General features: G+C 43.0%; 1 protein-coding gene across 3 annotated transcripts in view; it reads right to left on the bottom strand.

Moving 5' to 3' along the window:
* Nucleotides 1-20750, bottom strand: part of SETBP1 (SET binding protein 1) — a 467429-nt gene that overhangs the window by 211661 nt on the left and 235018 nt on the right. The window lies entirely within an intron of this gene.

Genomic DNA, 20750 nt, shown 5'->3' with positions numbered 1-20750 from the left:
ACTCTCTCTTCTCTCTCCTTCTCTTTTTACATCTGTTTCTCATTAAAAAAATAAACACAATTTTTGAAAAACAAAAAGATATCCTTGGCTTATGTCTCAAATGATCACACACAATATTTGAAAACAAGAGTCAAGTTGACATATTTTTTTTCTCTGTGTTTAATCAGTATTAAAGAGTGAACACGGGAGTCGAGTGGTAGTGCAGTGGGTTAAGCACAAGTGGTGCAAAGTGCAAGGACAGGCATAAGTATCCTGGTTGGAGCCCCCAGCTCCCCACTTGCAGGGGAGTTGCTTCACAGGTGCTGAAGCAGGTCTTCAGGTGTCTATCTTTCTCTCCCCCTCTCTGTCTTCCCCTCCTCTCTCCATTTCTCTCTGTCCTATCCAACAATGACAACAACAACAATAAAACAATAATACTATAACAACAAAACAACAGGGGTAACAAAAGGGAATAAATATATTTTTTTTTAAAAAAAAGAGTGAACACAAGGTTTTCAGCAGATCTATATCCTGTCCAGAGAACACTCAATAGAATCATATAGCTAATTGATAAAATAATCACATAGTTCATTGCTACTCAAAAAATGCTGTGAAAATGTGAAAGAAAGGGAAGAAAAGGGCAGATGCTTATTTTGATTCAAGGAGTGTGAGTGTTACTTTGTTAGGCCTAGAGAGAGTTTGTGGAAAAGGGACAGTTTAATATTTGCTGTAACCATATTTTGTTGAGAGAGAGAGAGAATGAGAGAGAGACAGAGACAGAGACATGCTGTGCTCTGATGCCTCCAGCCTTCAGAAAAGCTCCACTGAGCTTTTTAGCTTCTTTAAATGACTTAGTCAAAAAGGATCCATAGAATAGTGCTGACCCCAAAATTGAGCAGAAAGGAGGTGGAGAATGTGCAAGCTGGCCCTTTCTCCGCACACTCAGTCCTGTGGGAAGATTCCCCATGTGGGTGGCCTGCCAGAGGGCAATGACACCCTCTTAGTAAAGATTCAGGTCAGTCCTTCATGTTGTAATCAAACATTCAAGCACAACTCTGTAGGGCAGGTGACTCGAAAGCAAGGGACCACTATGACCTGCCTGAAGGGAGGATGAGATGTGCATGTGTTGATGTGAGCAGAGTTTAGAGGAGCAAATGCAGCGCTCTGTGAACACAGGCAGGAATGCTCAGAGTGGCCCTGGTGAAATACCAGGAGTCAGAACTCAGCTCTGAAAACAGCAATAGGAATAGCAGGGGGTGGGCTGGCATGGCAGTTAGATGGATGCACACTGAATGGGTGTCTTCAGCCCAGCAGAGCTCCCTTAGGATCTACTCATTGCCTTACACAGCACACAGCAAAGAGGAATAGAAAGAACTAGGATACACTAAGGACCCTGAAAATGTTCAACACAGTTAAGTACTGGTGTGTGTGTGTGTGTGTGTGTGTGTGTGTGTGTGTGTGTGTGTGTGTGTGTTACAGTTATCTCATGAGACAGAGAGTATCACAGAGGGCCCGAGGTGGCATATTGGGTTAAGTGCACATATCACCATGAGCAAGAATCTGGGTTCAATCACCTGCCCCTCACCCTTGCAGGGAGGATGCTTCTCAAACATTGAAGCAGATCTGCAGGTGTCTCTCTTTCTCTCCCACTCAAACGCCCCTCCCCTCTCAATTTCTCTCTGTGCTACCCTATCAAGTATAGCAGAAAAGAGTGGGGGCGCACCAGGAGCAGTGGATTCTTTGTGCCAGTACTAAGCCCCAGTAATAACCCTGGAAGTAAAAAAATAAAAAATAAAACAAAAATTTGAATTTAAAAAAAGGTATCTCCATCTCATGGATGGGAAAATTTCCCATCTCATGGATGGGAAAATCTATTCCAAAGATTATCTGATTTTTTTTTTTCTATAACATGAAGTTTATGATTTAGAGGCACACCAAAGAGAATTTGTTTACGGGGTGGACAGGTTTGAGATCAAAACATCTAATTCCTACTAGTTCAGAGATACTGCCACTGGAATTCAAGCATCTTAAGTAGGTCCTGCTCCTTTCCAATTAGTGGCATAGGAATCAAAACGCCTGTAGCTGCTGATTCGATTGGAAATAGATATCACCTTTGGGCTATCATCCCTTCTGTCCTAGCTCAACAAAGAGGGTTCTCATCCATGCTGGAAATCTTAAACCTTTCTTTCCTTTGTCTTAAAGAAGCTAGATGCAGACAATTTAGCACTTAGTGAAAATTCTGTTCTGCGCTGTTGTATTTTTTTTCATTCCCCTAACAGGATATTCCTTAATAGAACCACAACTAATATTTCTTATAACCTTTGTATTTCTTAAAGGGCCACATACAGGTAGGCCACATGAGTTAAAAACAACCTGGAGAATGTTATCTATCTAGAGAAGCCAACCAGACAGGTTAAGCTGTTGAGCTGAAAGAGAAGCATGAGAGATAGCTTGTGACATCCTTCAAGTCAACAAGAGGAAATGGCACTCCATCTAGAGTATTTCCTGCATGAAGTAGGCACTCAAATATATGAATGAATTAATCAGTTCTGACAATGGGAATACGCTCTGTGCTATCTGCTGTCAGCTGTAGGAGAAAGCAGAGGCTTACACCTCACTGTAGGATGAGAAGGTTAAACTGAAAGTCAACTGGAAGGAAGGAAGGAGAGTGTAGTGCTGAGATCAGCTGAAATAAACCCACCAGCAGAAACAGTAGGGTTGTCTCTTACTATGGAAGAAACAAGAGAATCCTTGATGGGCACACAGCCATTCAGATGTGTTAGCTTCTTTGGTGATGGGTTTGATACAGTAGGTTGGACGAAGCAAGAAGATGGTGTCACAGATGCTAATCCAGTAACTTCTAAAAATTCTGAATCACTTAGCTTGGAGACTCTAGACTACTTCAGGCATGGCCTGTGTGTATGTAAGGTCGCCTGACATGGCAAACCACCCAAGTTAAGTCTTACCAGATCACCAGTTGTCTCACTGGTTGTATTCAATGGAAGCATGCAGGTATCTGCCTGTCTTTCCACCCAGTCAGACCCTCCTGACTCCTACTCCTGGATCCTAACCATGCTTCAACCAAACAAATGAGCTCTCAAGGTAAAAAGAGGCTGTTCTTGAATAGTCTCCTTCCTTCCTTCCTTTCTTCTTCTCTTTCTTTCGTTCTCATCTTTAATTATTTGATAGACACAGCCAAAAATTGAGAGGGGAAGGAGCGAGAGAGAGAGAGAGAGAGAGAGAGAGAGAGAGTCTTGTAGCCCTGTTTCACCACTTGAAAGGCTTTCTCCCTGCAGGTGGAGACTAGGGGCTTGAATCTGGGTCCTTGTACATTGTAACGTGTGCTTAACCAAATGTGCTGCCACTCAGTCTCCTGAACAGTCTTCTTTCTAAATCAGACTTGAACCCACAGAAGGGTTCCAGGAATATCCTCAGCACTGAATTCTGGTGCTCAGATGTGGGTTGGAATCACAGAGCTAGGAAATCCTATTGGCTAGTGATCAAAATGCAGGCTACCTAGTTATGGGCCTCCGGTTGTTTTTAGTCCTGGAGTTTCAGGTTCCGAAGTTAGACAGTAGTTGGTGCTGCAGGAGACAGTAGGAAGTTCTTGGGTAGATAGGAAAACCACTGTGTCCCCAGCAGGCTCAGGAGTCACCTCTGTAGGGAGGCCAGGGAAAGTAAAGGTGGCAAACACAGAGGTCCTCCCTAGTCAAGATGTCCTTCTCTTCAACTGGATAGACTCTAGTCTCCCCTACTGAATGTATATCATTCATTTGGAAACAAACGTCTTGCCACTAACATTTAAAAGTGGAAGACTAGGTCCTTGTCTTTGGCAGAAGTTGACATTTGATTTCAAGATTGCAAGACAAACTAACCTGGGGACCTGGGTGGGTCCCCTAAACTCCTGTCCTGTCTGCATTCAGCCCTGCTCAAGCTTAAAACCCAGACACAACCAGCCTCTGACCTGAAGCCTCCATCTTGAAGGTGGTATCTATGATTTCAGAATACAAGGAATGCTGAGCAAGGCATGGGCACGAAGAGACGGACATGTCCCTTTACAGAGTCACCTCCTCAAAACACTGACCCAGATGCCGCTCATCCTACCCCCACCCCAGACCTATTCTGTCCCCCAGAAAAACTCTTTACTGCCCTTGGAAGCCTTCTGTGTTCAGAGAGAGCCCAGCCAAAAGGCAGAGAAGGAGGGAAGTGAGATCTATCTACCTTGGTGACTCTGGGGAACTTCAATCAGGCTGGGGTTAATGAAAAGGATCTTGTCTTCCCCCAGGATGTTTAGATGTCTGCTCTGCTCCCAGGGTGAGGGCTGAGAGGATGTGTAGGGGAAGGGAAAACTTCTTTTTGCCTCCATGGTTATTGCTGGGGCTTTGTGCCTTCACCACAAATCCACTGCTCCTGGAGGCTATTTTTTCCCTTTTGTTGCCCTTGTTGTTTTATCATTGTTGTGGTTATTATTGTTGTTGTTATTAATGTCATTATTGTTGGATAGGCCAGAGAGAAATCAAGAGAGGAGGGGAAGACAGAGAGGGGGAGAGAAAGAGAGACACCTGTAGACCTGCTTCACCACCTGTGAAGCCCCCTTCCCCATGCAGGTGGGGGCCAGTCCTTGCGCTTCATGATATGTGTGCTTAACCCACTGCACTACTGCCCAACCCCCAAGGGCAGACTTCTTAGCTCCTTCACACAGGAAGACACCTAGTCTCATTTGCTCTATTCCTATCTTTGGGTTTTTGTTTATTGAATAATTTGTCCTGCTTTATATTTTACCACCTTTCAATTCCGAGTTGCAGATGCTACCATGACACCAACCTGACTTCCTTGGGCAGATTACCTCTTCAATGTGTCCTGGAACTCCACCTCTACAGAGCCCTGTCCCACTAGGGAAAGACTGAAACAGCTGGGGGTATGGATCCACCTGCCAAAACCCATGCCCAGCAGAGAAGCAAGTATAGAAGCCAGAACTCCCACCTTCCGTACCCCATAAAGAATCGTAGACCATACTCCCAGAGTGATAAAGAGTAGGGAAGCTTTCAGTGGAGGGGATAGGACACAGAACTCTGGTGGTGGTAACTGTGTGGAATTGTACCCCTGTTATCTTACAATCTTGTTAATCATTATTAAATTACAAATAAATCACTGGTAGAGGCAGTCAGTGGTCCTAGGCCCTGACCCTGCTCTGGTCATCTTCAATCCCGACAGTCTTGGCTTGCTGGCCACTGAAACAGTCCACATTCAAAGTACTAGAATAATCACCCTGCTCTCCATTTTTGAAAGCAATTGGGGGGAGGGTGTTTGGTTGGGAACAGGGAAGGCTAAGAAGGTAAAAAGGGGCAGGGTGGCAGGAACTATAAAGTCCTCAGTGGAAGAGGTGAAATCCTTTCAGATTTCCTCGTAGAGAAAGAGAGAGAGAGAGAGAGAGAGAATCAACACTAACAATGTCATCACCATGCCTTAGTACCAGCATTCCCTATGACCTCTCCGTCTCCCCTCATTGGCATCCCTCCCACCTGGTAACTTTTTCAGCTTCTAAGGCTCCCCTCAAAAGGGGACAGAGGCATGGCCCACTTCTCTCCTCCTTCTATCTACCCCAGGGACAGAATTTCCCCTTTGCTGGCCTCTTACCAAAAATACAGAGCACATCTGGTAGGAACAACAAATATGGGTTTGAAGAGAATAAATGTTGGGGAGTGGGTGATGATGCACCTGGTTAAGTGTACCTAGAACTATGCACAGGGACCCAGGTTCAAGCCCCAGCTCCCCACCTGCAGGGGGCGTTTCACATGCAGTGAAGATGATCTACAAGAGTCTATTTTCTTTCTCTTTCTGTCTCCCCTCCCCTCTCAGTTTAATTCTATGTTATCAAATATAATAGAAATAAAAGAAGGAAAATGGCTTCTGGGAGCTGTTGGAGTCATATATTTGGAGAGAAACAGAGAGAGAGAGAGAGAGAGAGAGGGAGAGAATGAGAATAAAAGACCAACTTTCAAAGTGCCCTGCAAAACAGCATACTTTCATTAAATATGTTTCTTACTCCACCCCCTTCCCTTTCCTAATCCATAGGAAATAGATCTTTTTGTCTGTTCTGAGTCTGTGAAGATTCACCTGCTTTCTATTTATCTACAGGATGGAACATGACGATGAGACCAGGTGGAACTACCTGGAGTCATCACCATCCAGGGAGGCTGCAATCACATTCCCATTTGAGTTACAGTCAAAGGACCTTAGAGTTCAGAAGTGGTGAGGTGAGTTGTAACCACCAAGGCATTCCGGGAGGCTAGTGCCCAGGTGAGAAAGCCCCTCCTGAGCTGAAGAGGAAAATCACTCTGTGAACTTGCTACACTAGCTGGGCTAAGTGTCTTCTGCTAAATCCTCTCCACATCTTGTGACTTTAAATAGGAAACCTGAAGCCACATACAACTCAAGTCTTCGATTTGGGCTTCTTTCGCAGAGAACAGCAGGGGTGACTAATAGTCACTGGCTACACCACCAAGCAAGCCTGCTCACGAATGCTTATACTACATGCTTCTGCTATTTTCTTAAAGGAAGGGTTGAAATGTTTCTGGGGAGGCTCTTTAGTGAAGTCTTCCATGTATGCAGCTAAGGGAGCTTTTATATATTTTCAAAAGATTCCAGTGGCAGCGATCACAGCTCAGTGACCCATTTCCTTGTGGTGGTGATGTGGACACTTGGTGATTGTTTACCTGACACCACTTTCCATGTATGGGTGAGGTTGTCTTTAATCCTTCTTGCTGCTCTGACCCTTAACTACAGAGATCAAATGCAAGAAGAAGTCTCAGAATTCTCTAACCTAGAACTTAACTGAGAGAATGAGTCTTATGTTATTTGAACCTGACGAAACTTCAGAAGTTCTTCTCCAGTCCAAGGATATCCCAGTATACTTCTTTTAAGTGTGTTCTTAAAACAAGCATGCAAAGGAAAAAAAAAAAAACTTGAATTACACATAAGGCACTGTGTGTGCTGCTGAGGGAGTTAACAATTACACATCTAGAAGAACCTGGTGGCCAGGAGACTCATATCACCAATTTACTAAGTACCCAATAAAGAAAGTGGCTTGAGGGTTAAGTCATTTCTGAAGCCACATGAGTAGTAGGTGGGAACAAGACAGCATAGCCTGTTCTGGCTGCTTCATGTTCTTTGGCACTGCATCTTTCACTCTATGAGCCCCTGGTGACTTCTGGAATGAGCATTATAAAGTGATTCTATTGGATCCTATATGATGTTTCTCTCTCTAATAAACATATCTTGCATAGGAATCTTACAGAAGGGTGAGTTTTCAGACTGTACCCCAGAAGCTCTAGGATCCATCAAACTGTCCTTGAGATTATGACATGGGCACCTGAAGCGAAGCTGAGGAGACCCCGACTCTATTTTATCCAGAATGACACTAGACTTTTTTTTTTGTACTGGACTTCCACACATCTACTGGATTTACCACCTTACAAAAATAAAATCTTCCCCAACAACAAAAGTCCTGGACCAGATGGCTTCACAAACAAATTCTACAAAACTTTCAGGAAACAGTTAATACCCATACTTCTTAAGCTATTCCATAAGATTGAAGAAACAGGAATACTCCCTTCCACCTTTTATGAAGCCAACATCACTCTGATACCAAAAGCTGATAGGGACAGAATAAAAAAGGAAAACTACAGACCAATATCTCTGATGAACATAGATGCCAAAATATTAAACAAGATCTTGGCCAACCGGATACAGCAACACATCAAAAATATTGTTCATCATGACCAAGTGGGATTCATCCCAGGAAAGCAAGGCTGGTTCAACATCCGTAAGTCAATCAATGTCATTCACCACATCAATAAAAGCAAAGCCAAAAACCACGATTATCTCAATAGATGCAGAGAAAGCCTTTGACAAAATCCAACACCCATTCATGCTCAAAACTCTACAAAAAATGGGAATAGATGGGAAATTCCTCAAGATAGTGGAGTCTATATATAGCAAACCTACAGCCAACATCATACTCAATGGACAGAAGCTGAAAGCATTCCCCCTCAGATCGGGGACTAGACAGGGCTGTCCACTGTCACTGTTACTCTTCAACATAGTATTGGAAGTTCTTGCCATAGCAATCAGGCAAGAGAAAGAAATCAAAGGAATACAGATTGGAAGGGAAGAAGTCAAGCTCTCACTATTTGCAGATGATATGATAGTATACATAGAAAGACCTAAAGAATCCAGTAGAAAATTACTGGAAGTTATTAGGCAATATAGCAAGGTATCAGGCTACAAAATCAATGTAAAAAATCAGTGGCATTTCTTTATGCAAGCACTAACTCTGAAGAAGAAGACATCCAGAAATCACTCCCATTTCAGCAAAATCAATCAAATACCTAGGAATAAAGTTGACCAAAGAAGTGAAAGACTTGTATGCTGAAAACTATGAGTCACTACTCAAGGAAATAGAAACTGATACCAAGAAATGGAAAGATATCCCATGCTCATGGATTGGAAGAATAAATATCATCAAAATGAATATTCTCCCCAGAGCCATATACAAATTTAATGCAATACCCATCAAAGTTCCACCAAGCTTCTTTAAGAGAATAGAACAAACACTACAATCATTTATCTGGAACCTGAAAACACCTAGAATTGCCAAGACCATCTTAATGAAAAGAAACATAAATGGAGGCATCACACTCCCAGACCTTAAACTATATTATAAAGCCATCATCATCAAAACAGCATGGTACTGGAACAAAAATAGGCACACAGAGCAGTGGAACAGAATTGAAAGCCCAGAAGTAAATCCCAACACCTATGGGCATCTAATCTTTGATAAGGGGGCCCAAAGGATGAAATGGAAAAAGGAGGCTCTCTTCAATAAATGGTGCTGGGAAAACTGGGTTGAAACATGCAGAAGAATGAAATTGAACCACTTTATCTCACCAGAAACAAAAATCAACTCCAAATGGATCAAAGACCTAGATATCAGACCAGAAACAATCAAATACTTAGAGGAAAACATTGGTAAAACACTTTCCCACCTACACCTCAAGGACATCTTTGATGAATCAAACCCAATTGCAAGGAAGACTAAAGCAGAAACAAACCAATGGAACTACATCAAATTGAAAAGCTTCTGCACATCCAAAGAAACTATTAAACAAACAGAGAGACCCCTCACAGAATGGGAGAAGATCTTCACATGCCAGACATCAAACAAGAAACTAATCACCAAAATATATAAAGAGCTCAGCAAACTTAGCACCAAAAAAGCAAATGACCCCATCCAAAAATGGGCAGAGGATATGAACAAAACATTCACCTCAGAGGAGATCCAAAAGGCTAACAAACATATGAAAAACTGCTCTAGGTCACTGATTGTCAGAGAAATGCAAATTAAGACAACACTAAGATACCACCTCACTCCTGTAAGAATGGCATACATCAAAAAGGACAGCAGCAACAAATGCTGGAGAGGATGTGGGGACAGAGGAACCCTTTTACATTGCTGGTGGGAATGTAAATTGGTCCAGCCTCTGTGGAGAGCAGTCTGGAAAACTCTCAGAAGGCTAGACATGGACCTTCCATATGATCCAGTAATTACTCTCCTGGGGTTATACCCCAAGGACTCCATAACACCCAACCAAAAAGAGGTGTGTACTCCTATGTTCATAGCAGCACAATTCATAATAGCTAAAACCTGGAAGCAACCCAGGTGCCCAACAACAGATGAGTGGCTGAGAAAGCTGTGGTATAGATACACAATGGAATACTATGCAGCTATCAAGAACAATGAACCCACCTTCTCTGACCCATCTTGGACAGAGCTAGAAGGAATTATGTTAAGTGAACTAAGTCAGAAAGATAAAGATGAGTATGGGATGATCCCACTCATCAACAGAAGTTGATTAAGAAGATCTGAAAGGGAAACTAAAAGCAGGACCTGATCAAATTGTAAGTAGGGCACCAAAGTAAAAACCCAGTGGTGAGGGGTAGACATGCAGCTTCCTGGGCCAGTGGGTGGTGGGAGTGGGAGGGAGGGATGGGTCACAGTCCTTTGGTGGTGGGAATGGTGTTTATGTACACTCCTAGCAAAATGTAGACACATAAATCAGTAGTTAATTAATATGAGAGGGGGAAAATCAATTGTATGTCTCAAAGTTTCTCAAAACACAAATTGAATCCTTTTAATATATAGGCTGTGTATTTGATACGCGGACTCTCTCAAAAGCCTAGACCAAGTAGATTAGAAGCATCCAATAGCACAGCTATATACAAGATACTGGATACTGTACAGCAAACCATAACAAAAGGACTTTTCAAACTTAACCCAATTACCAAATAATGTGATGATAACATTAACTATCAATTGTCTTTTTGAACCCTAAGACAGCAGGAACCTCACATCTCCACTATAGAGCCAGTCCTGGAACCCTTCCCCCAGTCCTGGAACCCTTGGATAGGGCCCACTTTCCCGTATGCATCTCCCAATCCAAACCAAATAATTTTGCATCCGCCGATCACAACCTAACCAACGCAACGATTGTCACCTCAACATGCTTCACCTCAGACTGTATCCAGAGACTTCACGTGTGGAATGACAACCCTTCAGCTTCATTACTCAGGTGAGACCTTTCCTTTTATAGTACACTGTAATTTCATCTCAGGTAGTTCACTTTCTAACAAAGTCCCATAACCTAGATATACACCAGTTTCTGTGAGAGAGAGCTTATGTGCACACGTATCCATAAACTACTGCAAAATATATACCTGAAAGCAGTAGTACACTAGAGTTTGCAGTGAGTACCTCCCTAACACTTCCTCTCCACTATTCCAAGCTTGGGATCCATGATTGCTCAACAAATTGTTTGGCTTCATATGTTAACTCTCTTTTCAATCACCAGGTTCCAGATGCCACCAGGATGCTGGCCAGGCTTCCCTGGATTGAAGACCCCACCAATGTGTCCTGGAGTTCAGCTTCCCCAGAGACCCACCCTACTAGGGAAAGAGAGAGGCAGACTGGAAGTATGGACCGACCAGTCAACGCCCATGTTCAGCGGGGAAGCAATTACAGAAGCCAGACCTTCTACCTTCTGCAACCCTCAACGACCCTGGGTCCATGCTCCCAGAGGGCTAGAGAATGGGAAAGCTATCATGGGAGGGGGTGGGTTATGGAGATTGGGTGGTGGGAATTGTGTGGAGTTGTACCCCTCCTACCTTATGTTTTTGTTCATTAATCCTTTCTTAAATAAAAATTTTAAAAAATTAAAAAAAGTTAAAAAAAATAAAATAAATAAAATCTTGAAAAACTGTGTCTTAAGAAGAAACAGCAAGAAAAGGATAGTCCTAAGAGGATATCCTAGGAGAATGGAAATTAATAGGCTTACCCTTGAAAGATGCTAGGAGAGTCATTCTTACCAGCAGATGCATGGCCACACCCCATTGAAATAACACCACCTTTAATATTACCCACCAGTTACTCTAGGAGAAAAGGGCTTTTCTTCTCCTTTTATTGACACAGTCTGCAGACATTGATGTCTCCTCTCTTTGTCTCAAGTTCAGCAAGCCCCACGCTCAAGAAAGCAGAACTAATTTACCAGGAAAGAGAAAAGCTGAAGGTAGTGCTCTTCTCACAAGTATATCTGGGCCACAAGTCCATGCCTTTGAACAGCATTGAGGAAGCACATTGTGAGCATCTGTGGGCTGTTTCTGAAGTCCATGGAAGACCAGTAAAGGAGTTTCCCTCCTTGAACATATGCCAAGCCATGCTGATTGTGTGTGTGTGGGGGGGGGGGGCACCCCCATCTCTGTCTTCTCACCAGTTACTGGATTTCTGCTCGGAACTGACCAGATGATCCGCTCACTTGGCTCCCAGACCAGCATTAAAGGTTTCTAATATTTCCCCTTGGAGAATCCCAGAAAATGGATTTACACCCTTAGGCTCATGCAGTAGTGGAGAATGGGAAAGTCAGAAGGTGATTGCTTTCGAGAGAATCTGAGCACTGCAGTCAAAAGCTTTGCTCCTTGGCTCAGTGCAGCCAATTTGGCAAAGGATCTGAGTCCCTCAGGCCAAATCTGGAGCAATTAATCACAATTACAGGTGAATATCTAAAAGGGACAGAGTAGAGGTAGACCTACAGAAAGTGAACCTTCAGGACTGCAGGGAGTCACAACATTTGTAAGCCTCAGGGAAACTGGAAGCATTTCCTCCAGATAGTCTGCCCTGGACGCTTGGCAATTACAGTATGGAAAATAATGGACTTTTCAAGCTCTGTAAGTGCCTGTGATTGTACCAGTAGCTGTTTTAACTCTTGTTATCCTTAATCATCACACTATCAATGCCAGTGCCGTATAGTATACTCATATTTCCACGAGTTTACAGTTGAACGAGATGAAATATCAACCAGTTAAATAAATCACTGGGGGAGGGGCGCAGGAGGTGGCACACCCAGTTAAGTAGAAATTGTATGACGCCCAAGTACTAGCACAAGGATCTGGGTTTAAGGCTCCCGCTCCCTACCTGCAGTGGGGACGCTTCACGAGTGGTGAAGCAGGTCTGTCTCTTTCTTTTTCTCTTCCTCTCTATCTCCCCTTCCTTTCTCAATTTCTCTCCACCCTGTTCAATAAAATGGGGGAAAAAAGGCTTCCAGGAGCATGAAATAAAATAATCACTTAAGGTTATGGAGGATTAGACTGTTATATGGAAAACTGAGAAATATTACATGTACCAACTACTGTATTTTATGGTTGACTGTAAACAATTAATCCCAATAAAGGGGGGGGCTCTCTGAACTGATCTTTATAAATGACCTGGGTACTGTTGCCATGATGCAGAGTATCCTTAAGAACTGAGTTTTTTTCTTGCCCCCCCACACTCCTCAAGATGGGTGCTTCTTGAGGATTAAGACATCTAGATGTTTCTAAAGTTGTTCTTCACTACCAAAATTTTTCTAGAGGATCAGCAGCAATAGCTTCTCAAGAAACTCCCTGATGTCTTAAGTAAATGGCACACCCTTGTAAAAACAAAAGTAGATTCCTAATAAAACAATTTTAAGCCTATGTCACTCCTTGGAATTTCATACACCCTGAAGCACTGTGAAAAGCCTGTCTTCCTCTATATCACATTTCTGGATTTCTGGAACCAGCTGGTTTACCAGTGATTCTTCTTTGCCATGATGTGTGTGTATGTTTTTGTGTCTCAAACAATTCTTCCCTGACTACAGTTTTCTAAAAATGGTCTCTTGTGATTTCACTCTCTTAAATAAGATCATCTCTCAGAGGTATTTGGAAGTGGAGTTTTCCTTCTCATCAAAACAGCTTAGTTAAATCTGAATTGTATCTCCCTGAACCTCTTCCTCAAATAAGCTATCCTTTCATTATTTTCCCTGAAATCACATATGTGCCTGACCCACAGCCCACCCATTCATTTTTGGACCAACCTGCCCAAAATTTCTGACTGACGCTGCTAGGGGGATATGCTTCCCACTGAGACTGAGCAGAACAAATGTAAGACACAGATGCTACCTCAGCAGGATAGAAAGGAGCTGCTAACTCAGACTGAGACCCCTTAAGCAGTCACATGGCCAAGCCCCTTTATTTATAACAGGAATGACAGACCCACCACAGGGACTGGTGATGCTCAGTTTTGCAGTCATTGTTGGCGATCCTCTGATAGTGTGACCTTGGGTAAGTCACATCCTGATCTGGCCCTTAGTGCCCCAGACATCTGACTTGAGGGACTCGGAAAGGATATCCCATGATCAAAGAAGACAGAGTGTAAATCTGGGGAGGCAAGGGATGGCCCTGCCACTAACCTCTAGTTCTTACTATTACCCTTCATGTGAACTCTCTGTTACTAAGACTGCTTGAGGGTGAGATGGTATAGAAAAGTGGTGGGGAGGTAGATACCAAAATAAAAATGGTTGGTGGGGGTGAAAAGCAGTGAAAGAAGAAGTATGGTAGATGACCCAACTGAGAAGTGGCCAAACCTTAAATGTGCCCACAGGATCCTTCTGCCAATCATTTGTGGCCTTTCAGAGACCAAGAGATTTTTATTTCTCTCTTAGTCCATCCTATAGGGTTGTCAGAGAAGTCATTCACACATTTTTATACTGAAAAACAGAAGGGATATATCATAAACTTTCCAGCAACCCAAATACTTAAGTAGGGATTTTGGGATTAGATCCACTAATAATCACTAAAATTTAAATCAATCAAACCAGTGTCATCTCAACATGTTTCACTTTGGGGTGTGTCAAGAGTCGCCAAGCATAAGATGTCAACCCTCCAGCTCCAATACTTCGGTGAGACCTTTCCTAGCTTATGGGACTCCTAAGTTCCCTTTCAGTTGGAACACCTCCTGGCAGAGTTATGAACCTAGGTATAGACCAGGACACCGGAGATAGGGCACATGTGCACATGTATGCATAAGTCAGGGGAAATATATAACTTAAAGTAAAAGTGTGCAATAGTCTACAGTGACTCAATAAATGCACCGAGCAAGTAAAAAGACCAAAATAAAAAAAGACAACATAATGTACTTAATTAAATAGTTTCTATTTATACCAAGATATCCTCCTCACCTATTTCCTGTTTCACATCCTTCAATCACTGTAAGCCTAGCCCTGTCAGATAAAGTAAGATCTACAAAAGGTGGATATAGGCAAGAGAAGAGCATACTTTGATGATGACCCTTTTGGTCACTACCAGGACACTCCATCATAGTCAGGGAATCCCGGAATTTCCACATGGATATGATGGGCCTAGACCTCTAACAGATCCCCTTCTTCACTGTCACTATTCGTCTCCATCAAGAACAACATCATCAATCTTCTTGTTTGCCTCTACAGGACTTTACTCTCAATATAGAACAAAATGGGAGAAACTGCTCCATTATCTGAAGGGTCAACATACTCTGCCACTCTAGGAAGACTGGTCCTGAAATGAGTGCAGCCTAGCGTGTTCTTAGCTACGACCAGGGACTACAAACTCAAATTGACAGGGATTAAAAGGTTAAACGGGCTCCTGTGTTAAATATGAACAAACGTGAGCCCTAGGTCAGATCAACAGGTTAAGCTAATGGTATTTATATACTTCCCTCATGTTTGGGAGCTACTCTCTGCCCTAATCTAGCTTTCTAGCCCTATTCTCAACTCTATCACCATCTTTCTAGACAATACTTTCAGCCCACCTGCATGTTAGCTCAGGCAAAAACTAGTAAAGTCATAGACCTCATGGAATATAGCTAAAATAGACTTCTTAGCTTCTTCTAACAGGAAGACCCCAAATTTCATCTGCTATATTCTTACCTTTAGGTTCCTGATTATTGAACAATTTGTTCTGCTTTATACCTTAATGCTTTTCAGCCACCAAGTTGCAGATGCTACCATGACACCAACCTGAGTTCCCCGGTCAGAGGACCACACCAATGTGTCCTGGAACCTCCCCAGAGCCTTACCCTACTAGGGAAAGATAGAAACAGGCTGGGGGGGGGGCGCATAAGATAAAACTGTCAATGCCCATGTCAAGCAGAGAAGCAATTATAGAAGCTAGACCTTCAATCTTCTGCACCCCATAAAGATCTTTGGTCCATACTTCCAAAGGGATAAACAATAGGGAGGCTTCCAATGGAAAGGATGAGATATGGAGCTCCGGTGGTGGGAAATGTGTGGGTTTTTACTCCTCTTATCCTATAATCTTGTTGAGCATTATTAACTCACTAATAAAACATTAATTAATGTGGGTATGGATTGCCCTGCCAATGTCTTTGGCCAGAGGAGAAGCAATTACAGAACCCAAAACTCCCACCTTCTGCACCCCAAAAAGAATTTTGGCACATACTTTCAGTGTGGGAGAAATGACAGGTGGAAGATGACCAGAGAGCTCTGAACTCCAACTCTATCAGGCCTCAAAAAAAGAAGAGGAAAAATAGATTTGGATGTAGTAATAGGTGTTAGTGTGACTTGAAAAAGAGAGATCATGGGACCACAGGGGAAAATAAAGACAAATATATCTTCAGCCTTGGGAGAACTACTGTATCTTCCAATGGAGGAATTGGGGATTCAGGACTCTGGTGATGAGAAAGGTATGGAGTTGTACCCCTGTTACCTTGTAATCTTTTAAATCAATTTTAAAACACTAATAAAATTTTAAAAATAATTACTGTGTAACTCTTCTTGGCATAACTATTTGCTAAATTTCATTCTGAATGGAAAAGAAAAAATTGAATCACCATGTCTTTTGGTTAAAAGAAAATTCAGAGTCAAAGAAGCCAGGATCAGAGGAAAGAGAGGCCCATAATTGGGAGAGCAGAGTACCCATGTTTACAGGGTGATCTCCATGAAGCGAGCCTGGGTATGGAATGGAAAGGAGGTGCAAGGGTAGGGAAGTCCTAGCTAGCTGTGGCTCACTGCTTTTACCTCTGCAACATCTAAACACAGGACTTATCACCAGCAGTGGTGCAACCCAATCACTTAAGGCTATTCTTAACCTCATGGGTTATTAACAAACAGTCTGAGCCTAAGACACAGACTTCTTTCCTCATAAAATTCAAAAGAATTTGACACTAGGGTGGGCTTTCAATTATTCATCCTTTATCATTGATTGCATGCAGGATACCAGGTGTTCTTCATGGCTCAAAGCTATAGGGACAGTCCTACTTCAAGATCTGAATGTTTTATTATAGGAATGGTGTTGATGCAAATGGCAAAACGCCTATAATCACTAGGTCTAAAGTATCTCAAATAATGCTCTTTTTAATTTCATTTTTATTAGTGACTTAATACTGATTTACAAAATTATAAGATAGGGGTACAACTCCACACTGTTCCCACCACCAGTGTTCAGTATCCCCATTCCCTCCATTGGCAGCTACAACAGTTCTCTCAAGGTTGCAGATCTGGGTTGACTATTCCAAATGATTCTCTTTCCTTACTCCTCCTAACAACAGCAAGAGAAATAACCTCTCTGCTTATTGTGGCAGATGAAAGAAGCCAGTAATCAGTGACTTTCCCAACGACGTATTCTTGGTGTTGGGAATCACCACAGAAGGTATCTTAGGAGGTGATTAGCCAGGACATTCACCCACCAGCTCAGGAATCCCTTCTCCAGCCTCTCTGACAGATGGACACCCCACTAGAACATTTCTCAGGAAGTGGCATTTGCAACTTCAAGCATCAACAATAGTAATTTCTAGCATATTCTTCCTATATTCAATCAAAATATTCCTTGTTGTAACTATACCCCTGCCCCCCAAATTCTGAGAAAAAGGAAATGCTTTCTTTTTACTGTCATTATCTCCATGTTAAATAAAGACTATGAACCCACTTTTACAGGTGAGGATGGAGACTAACTAACCCACTTCCTACCCCATATCTGAAATGGGAACCAGCCACAAGTCCCAAGGGATATCAGAAACAGCTGGCTCACTAGGAAACAGCTGGCTCACCTATGTCAAACTCAGCCAACTGCCAGTTACCCAAGTTCTCACAACAGAACACATTAGTGCTCCCATTGCAGACCGAGCCTGTGCTCCTGATGGCGTGTACCAAGTCCAGAAAACAGAATCACAATGAGCCTGCTCTCCATAAGACAATGAAGTAAAGCAATAATCACAGTGATACAGCATATCAAGTGTAAGAAAATACAAAATAGGGGCTGGGGAGTGGAGCATCCAGTTGAACACACATGTTACCATGTGCAAGGACCTGGGTTCAAGCTCCCGCTCTCCTCCTGCAGAGAAGCAGATCTGCATACGTCCAACTTTCTCTCTTCCTTTGTCCCTCTCTCCCTCTTCCCCCTTCCAGTTCTCTCTGTTCTATCAAAATAGTAAAATAGAAAAAGGAAAAAAAAAAAAAAAGGTCACTGGGAGTGGTGGACTTATGTTGCCGGCACAGAGAGCCAGCAATCACCCTGGTTGTTATAACAAACAAACAAATAAATAAATAAATAAATAAATAAATAGGAAAATACACAGCAATTCTTCTTCTAGCATTTGCCCTTCTTTCGTAGCCAGTCAACAGCGTCAGGTTGGGACTGATGTAAAGTTTCAAGACCTCCACAGCAATGAGATGGAAGAAAGGGGGATGAGTGAACAGTGTGCAGGGAAATCCTCTCTGGAGGAGGGATATTTGAGAAGCAGGTAGACATACTGAGTTAAGTGGTAGTTGAGATAAGAGCCAATCCAATCAAGGGGACAACATGGGTTAAGTGACAAATGTGAGCATATGCTCCACATTTCAGTTCATCAGCAAGGAGACTGCCATAGCTGGGGCAGTGAGCAAAAGGACAGTGGCAGGACATAGGACAGAGCGTGAGCCCATGACACATGAAACCAGTAGATATGAGTCCAGAGGCTTGAGATAGACATCAAGCTCAAAGGGCTCTAGCAGGAAAATGACAGGAAGTCCTCATTTCACTTCTTTGGTAGATCTTGGCTGAGACTTCTGTACCAGGATGTATAGCAAAAGGAGAGTCCTCAAAGAATAATGTTTTGTTTAATATTAGGCAGATTTGCTTTTCTGGTTCATTTATGTCATAATAAAAGACAACTGAGCAGAATGATTCATAGATGAGTACTTAGCACGCTGGAGGGGGACCAACACTCTGTAGCAGGACACGAATGCTAGACTGAGGAGAAGCTTATACTGAGAGTAGCACTGGAGGATTCATATCAACAGCCGTCCGTTACCATGTGCCAAGACCTTGTCTCACACTGTAGCTAGTGCAGTAATGGTAGGGACTGCCCCACTCTCCAAAGGGAGACTGGGTCAACCTACCCTGCCACTCAAGGAAGACTGGTCCTGTAATGAGTGCAGCCTAGAATGGTCCCAGCTGTGACCATAGACTGTGTGTGCAGACTCATAGGAACTCAGAGGTAACACAGGCCCCTGTGCTAAATGTAAATAAATATGGGCCCTGGGTCAGGTGGGTGGGTTGAGTAGTTAATGGAATTTATATACTTTGCTGAAGTTTGGGAACTACTCTCTGGCCTAATCCAGTTATCTGGTCCCATTCTCAACTCTGACACCATCCTCCTAGACAATAATTTTTAGTTCACCTGCATGCTAGCTATCAGGCAATTACAGAAGCCTGACCTTCCACCTTCAAAAAGAATTTTGATACATACTCCCAGAAGGATAAAGAATAGGGAGGTTTCCAGTGTAGGGGATGAGACATGGAACTCTGGTGGTGGGAACTGTATGGATTTTTACCCCTGGTATCTCATGATCTTGTTAATCAATATTAAATCACTAATAAAAAAAAGGACCTTGTCTCAGGTACTATCAGCCTGAGTTTGATGGATTCACCTGTGAAGTAGGGACAGCTGCATATATGTGCTTTGCAAAGTAATACCTACTTAGAAGTCAACTAAGCTCAAGTTCAGCTTCTCACTTTTCCTAACAGCTAAACCTCTGCTTTCCTGTCCACGAAAGACAGGTAGCGCAAGATGTTTAGAAGGTGACTATATATATGTGAGGCCAGATGGTGGCACAGCAGGTTAAGTGCACATAGCAAGAAGCTCAAGGACCTGCACAAGGGTCCTGGTTTGAGCCCCACTCCCCACCTGCAGGGGGATGCTTCACAAGAGGCAAAACAGGTATGCAGGTGTCTCTCTTTCTCTCTCCCTATCTCCTCTCCCCTCTCAATTTCTATCTGTCCTATCCAATAAAATTGGAAAATGGTTTCCAGGAGTAGTGAATTTGCAGTGCCAGCACCAAACCCTAGCAGTAACCCTGGGGGCAAGAGAAAGAAAGAGAGGAAGAAAGAAAGACAGAGAGAGAGAGAGATGACTACATGCCTAAGAGAAGTCTAAAAAGCCAGTGCTTCCTCTTCTGTAAGTCAGGAATAGGAAGAGATTCTATCAGGAGGGACCACATTAGTGGAGTTTGGGGATTATCCCCTACCATCTCAAAAGATGGAAGACTTACACTCTGCACTCCATATCTCCCTTATCTTCCTTAGAGTCCATGCCAACTCAACATTCTTTGACCTAAGTGGACTGTGGGCATGGCAGTGAAACTCTCTGGTCATGGTTATGCACAATTAGGTTCTAAGTGGCTCTTTCAACATAAGGTAGACAGTTTGACTTCTAGCCTTAGAGCAAAAGTGGGCGGGAAATGGCTGGAAACCCTGTCTTCTAAGGAAACTTTTATTAGAAATGGGCTTCCCCATTGCTCTTTTAGGAGATATCTGTCCATACATCCAACAGTTCTAAGAACTCTTAACTCTCTTTCTTCCCTAGAACCTATGGGATAATTTAGTCAAAGCAGCTTCTTAAACCACACCAACACCAGAGTGGCTCAGTCTATACAGAAATAGACACACACAAGCTGGCACCCATCACAGGACATTCTCCAAATGAAGAGACAGAGTTCGTAGGCTAGTACATGGTGGAATGACAGAATGAGAACTGGTTTCCAAAGACGCAAGAGAGGTGAATGAGAAAAGCCCTTTCACCTGCCTGCATCCCAGCTTCTTATTTCTTATAAGAACCTTCCAAAATCTTGGCTAGCTCACAGGACTAGGGGTGGGGGGATAAAATGGCTTTGGAGGCGTGGACGTGTTTCATAGATACTGTGCTAATAATGAAGGGTGTCAGTGAGGACATGTATTGATTCTATGTAGGGAAGGTAGGGGACAGATATTTTACAGGTCTGACTGCTCCAGAGCTAGACATGGGCCTCCTCTCAGAAGAGCGGCTGCTCCATACACTGGCTGCCTGGTGGGACTGTGGAGTGGGGAGCTGAGTCTTCTGCAGAAAAGGT

Source organism: Erinaceus europaeus, chromosome 15, assembly GCF_950295315.1.
Source record: "Erinaceus europaeus chromosome 15, mEriEur2.1, whole genome shotgun sequence".
NCBI lineage: Eukaryota > Metazoa > Chordata > Mammalia > Eulipotyphla > Erinaceidae > Erinaceus > Erinaceus europaeus.
The sequence above is the reverse complement of the archived record's forward strand: the minus strand, read 5'-3'. Positions and strand labels throughout refer to the sequence as shown.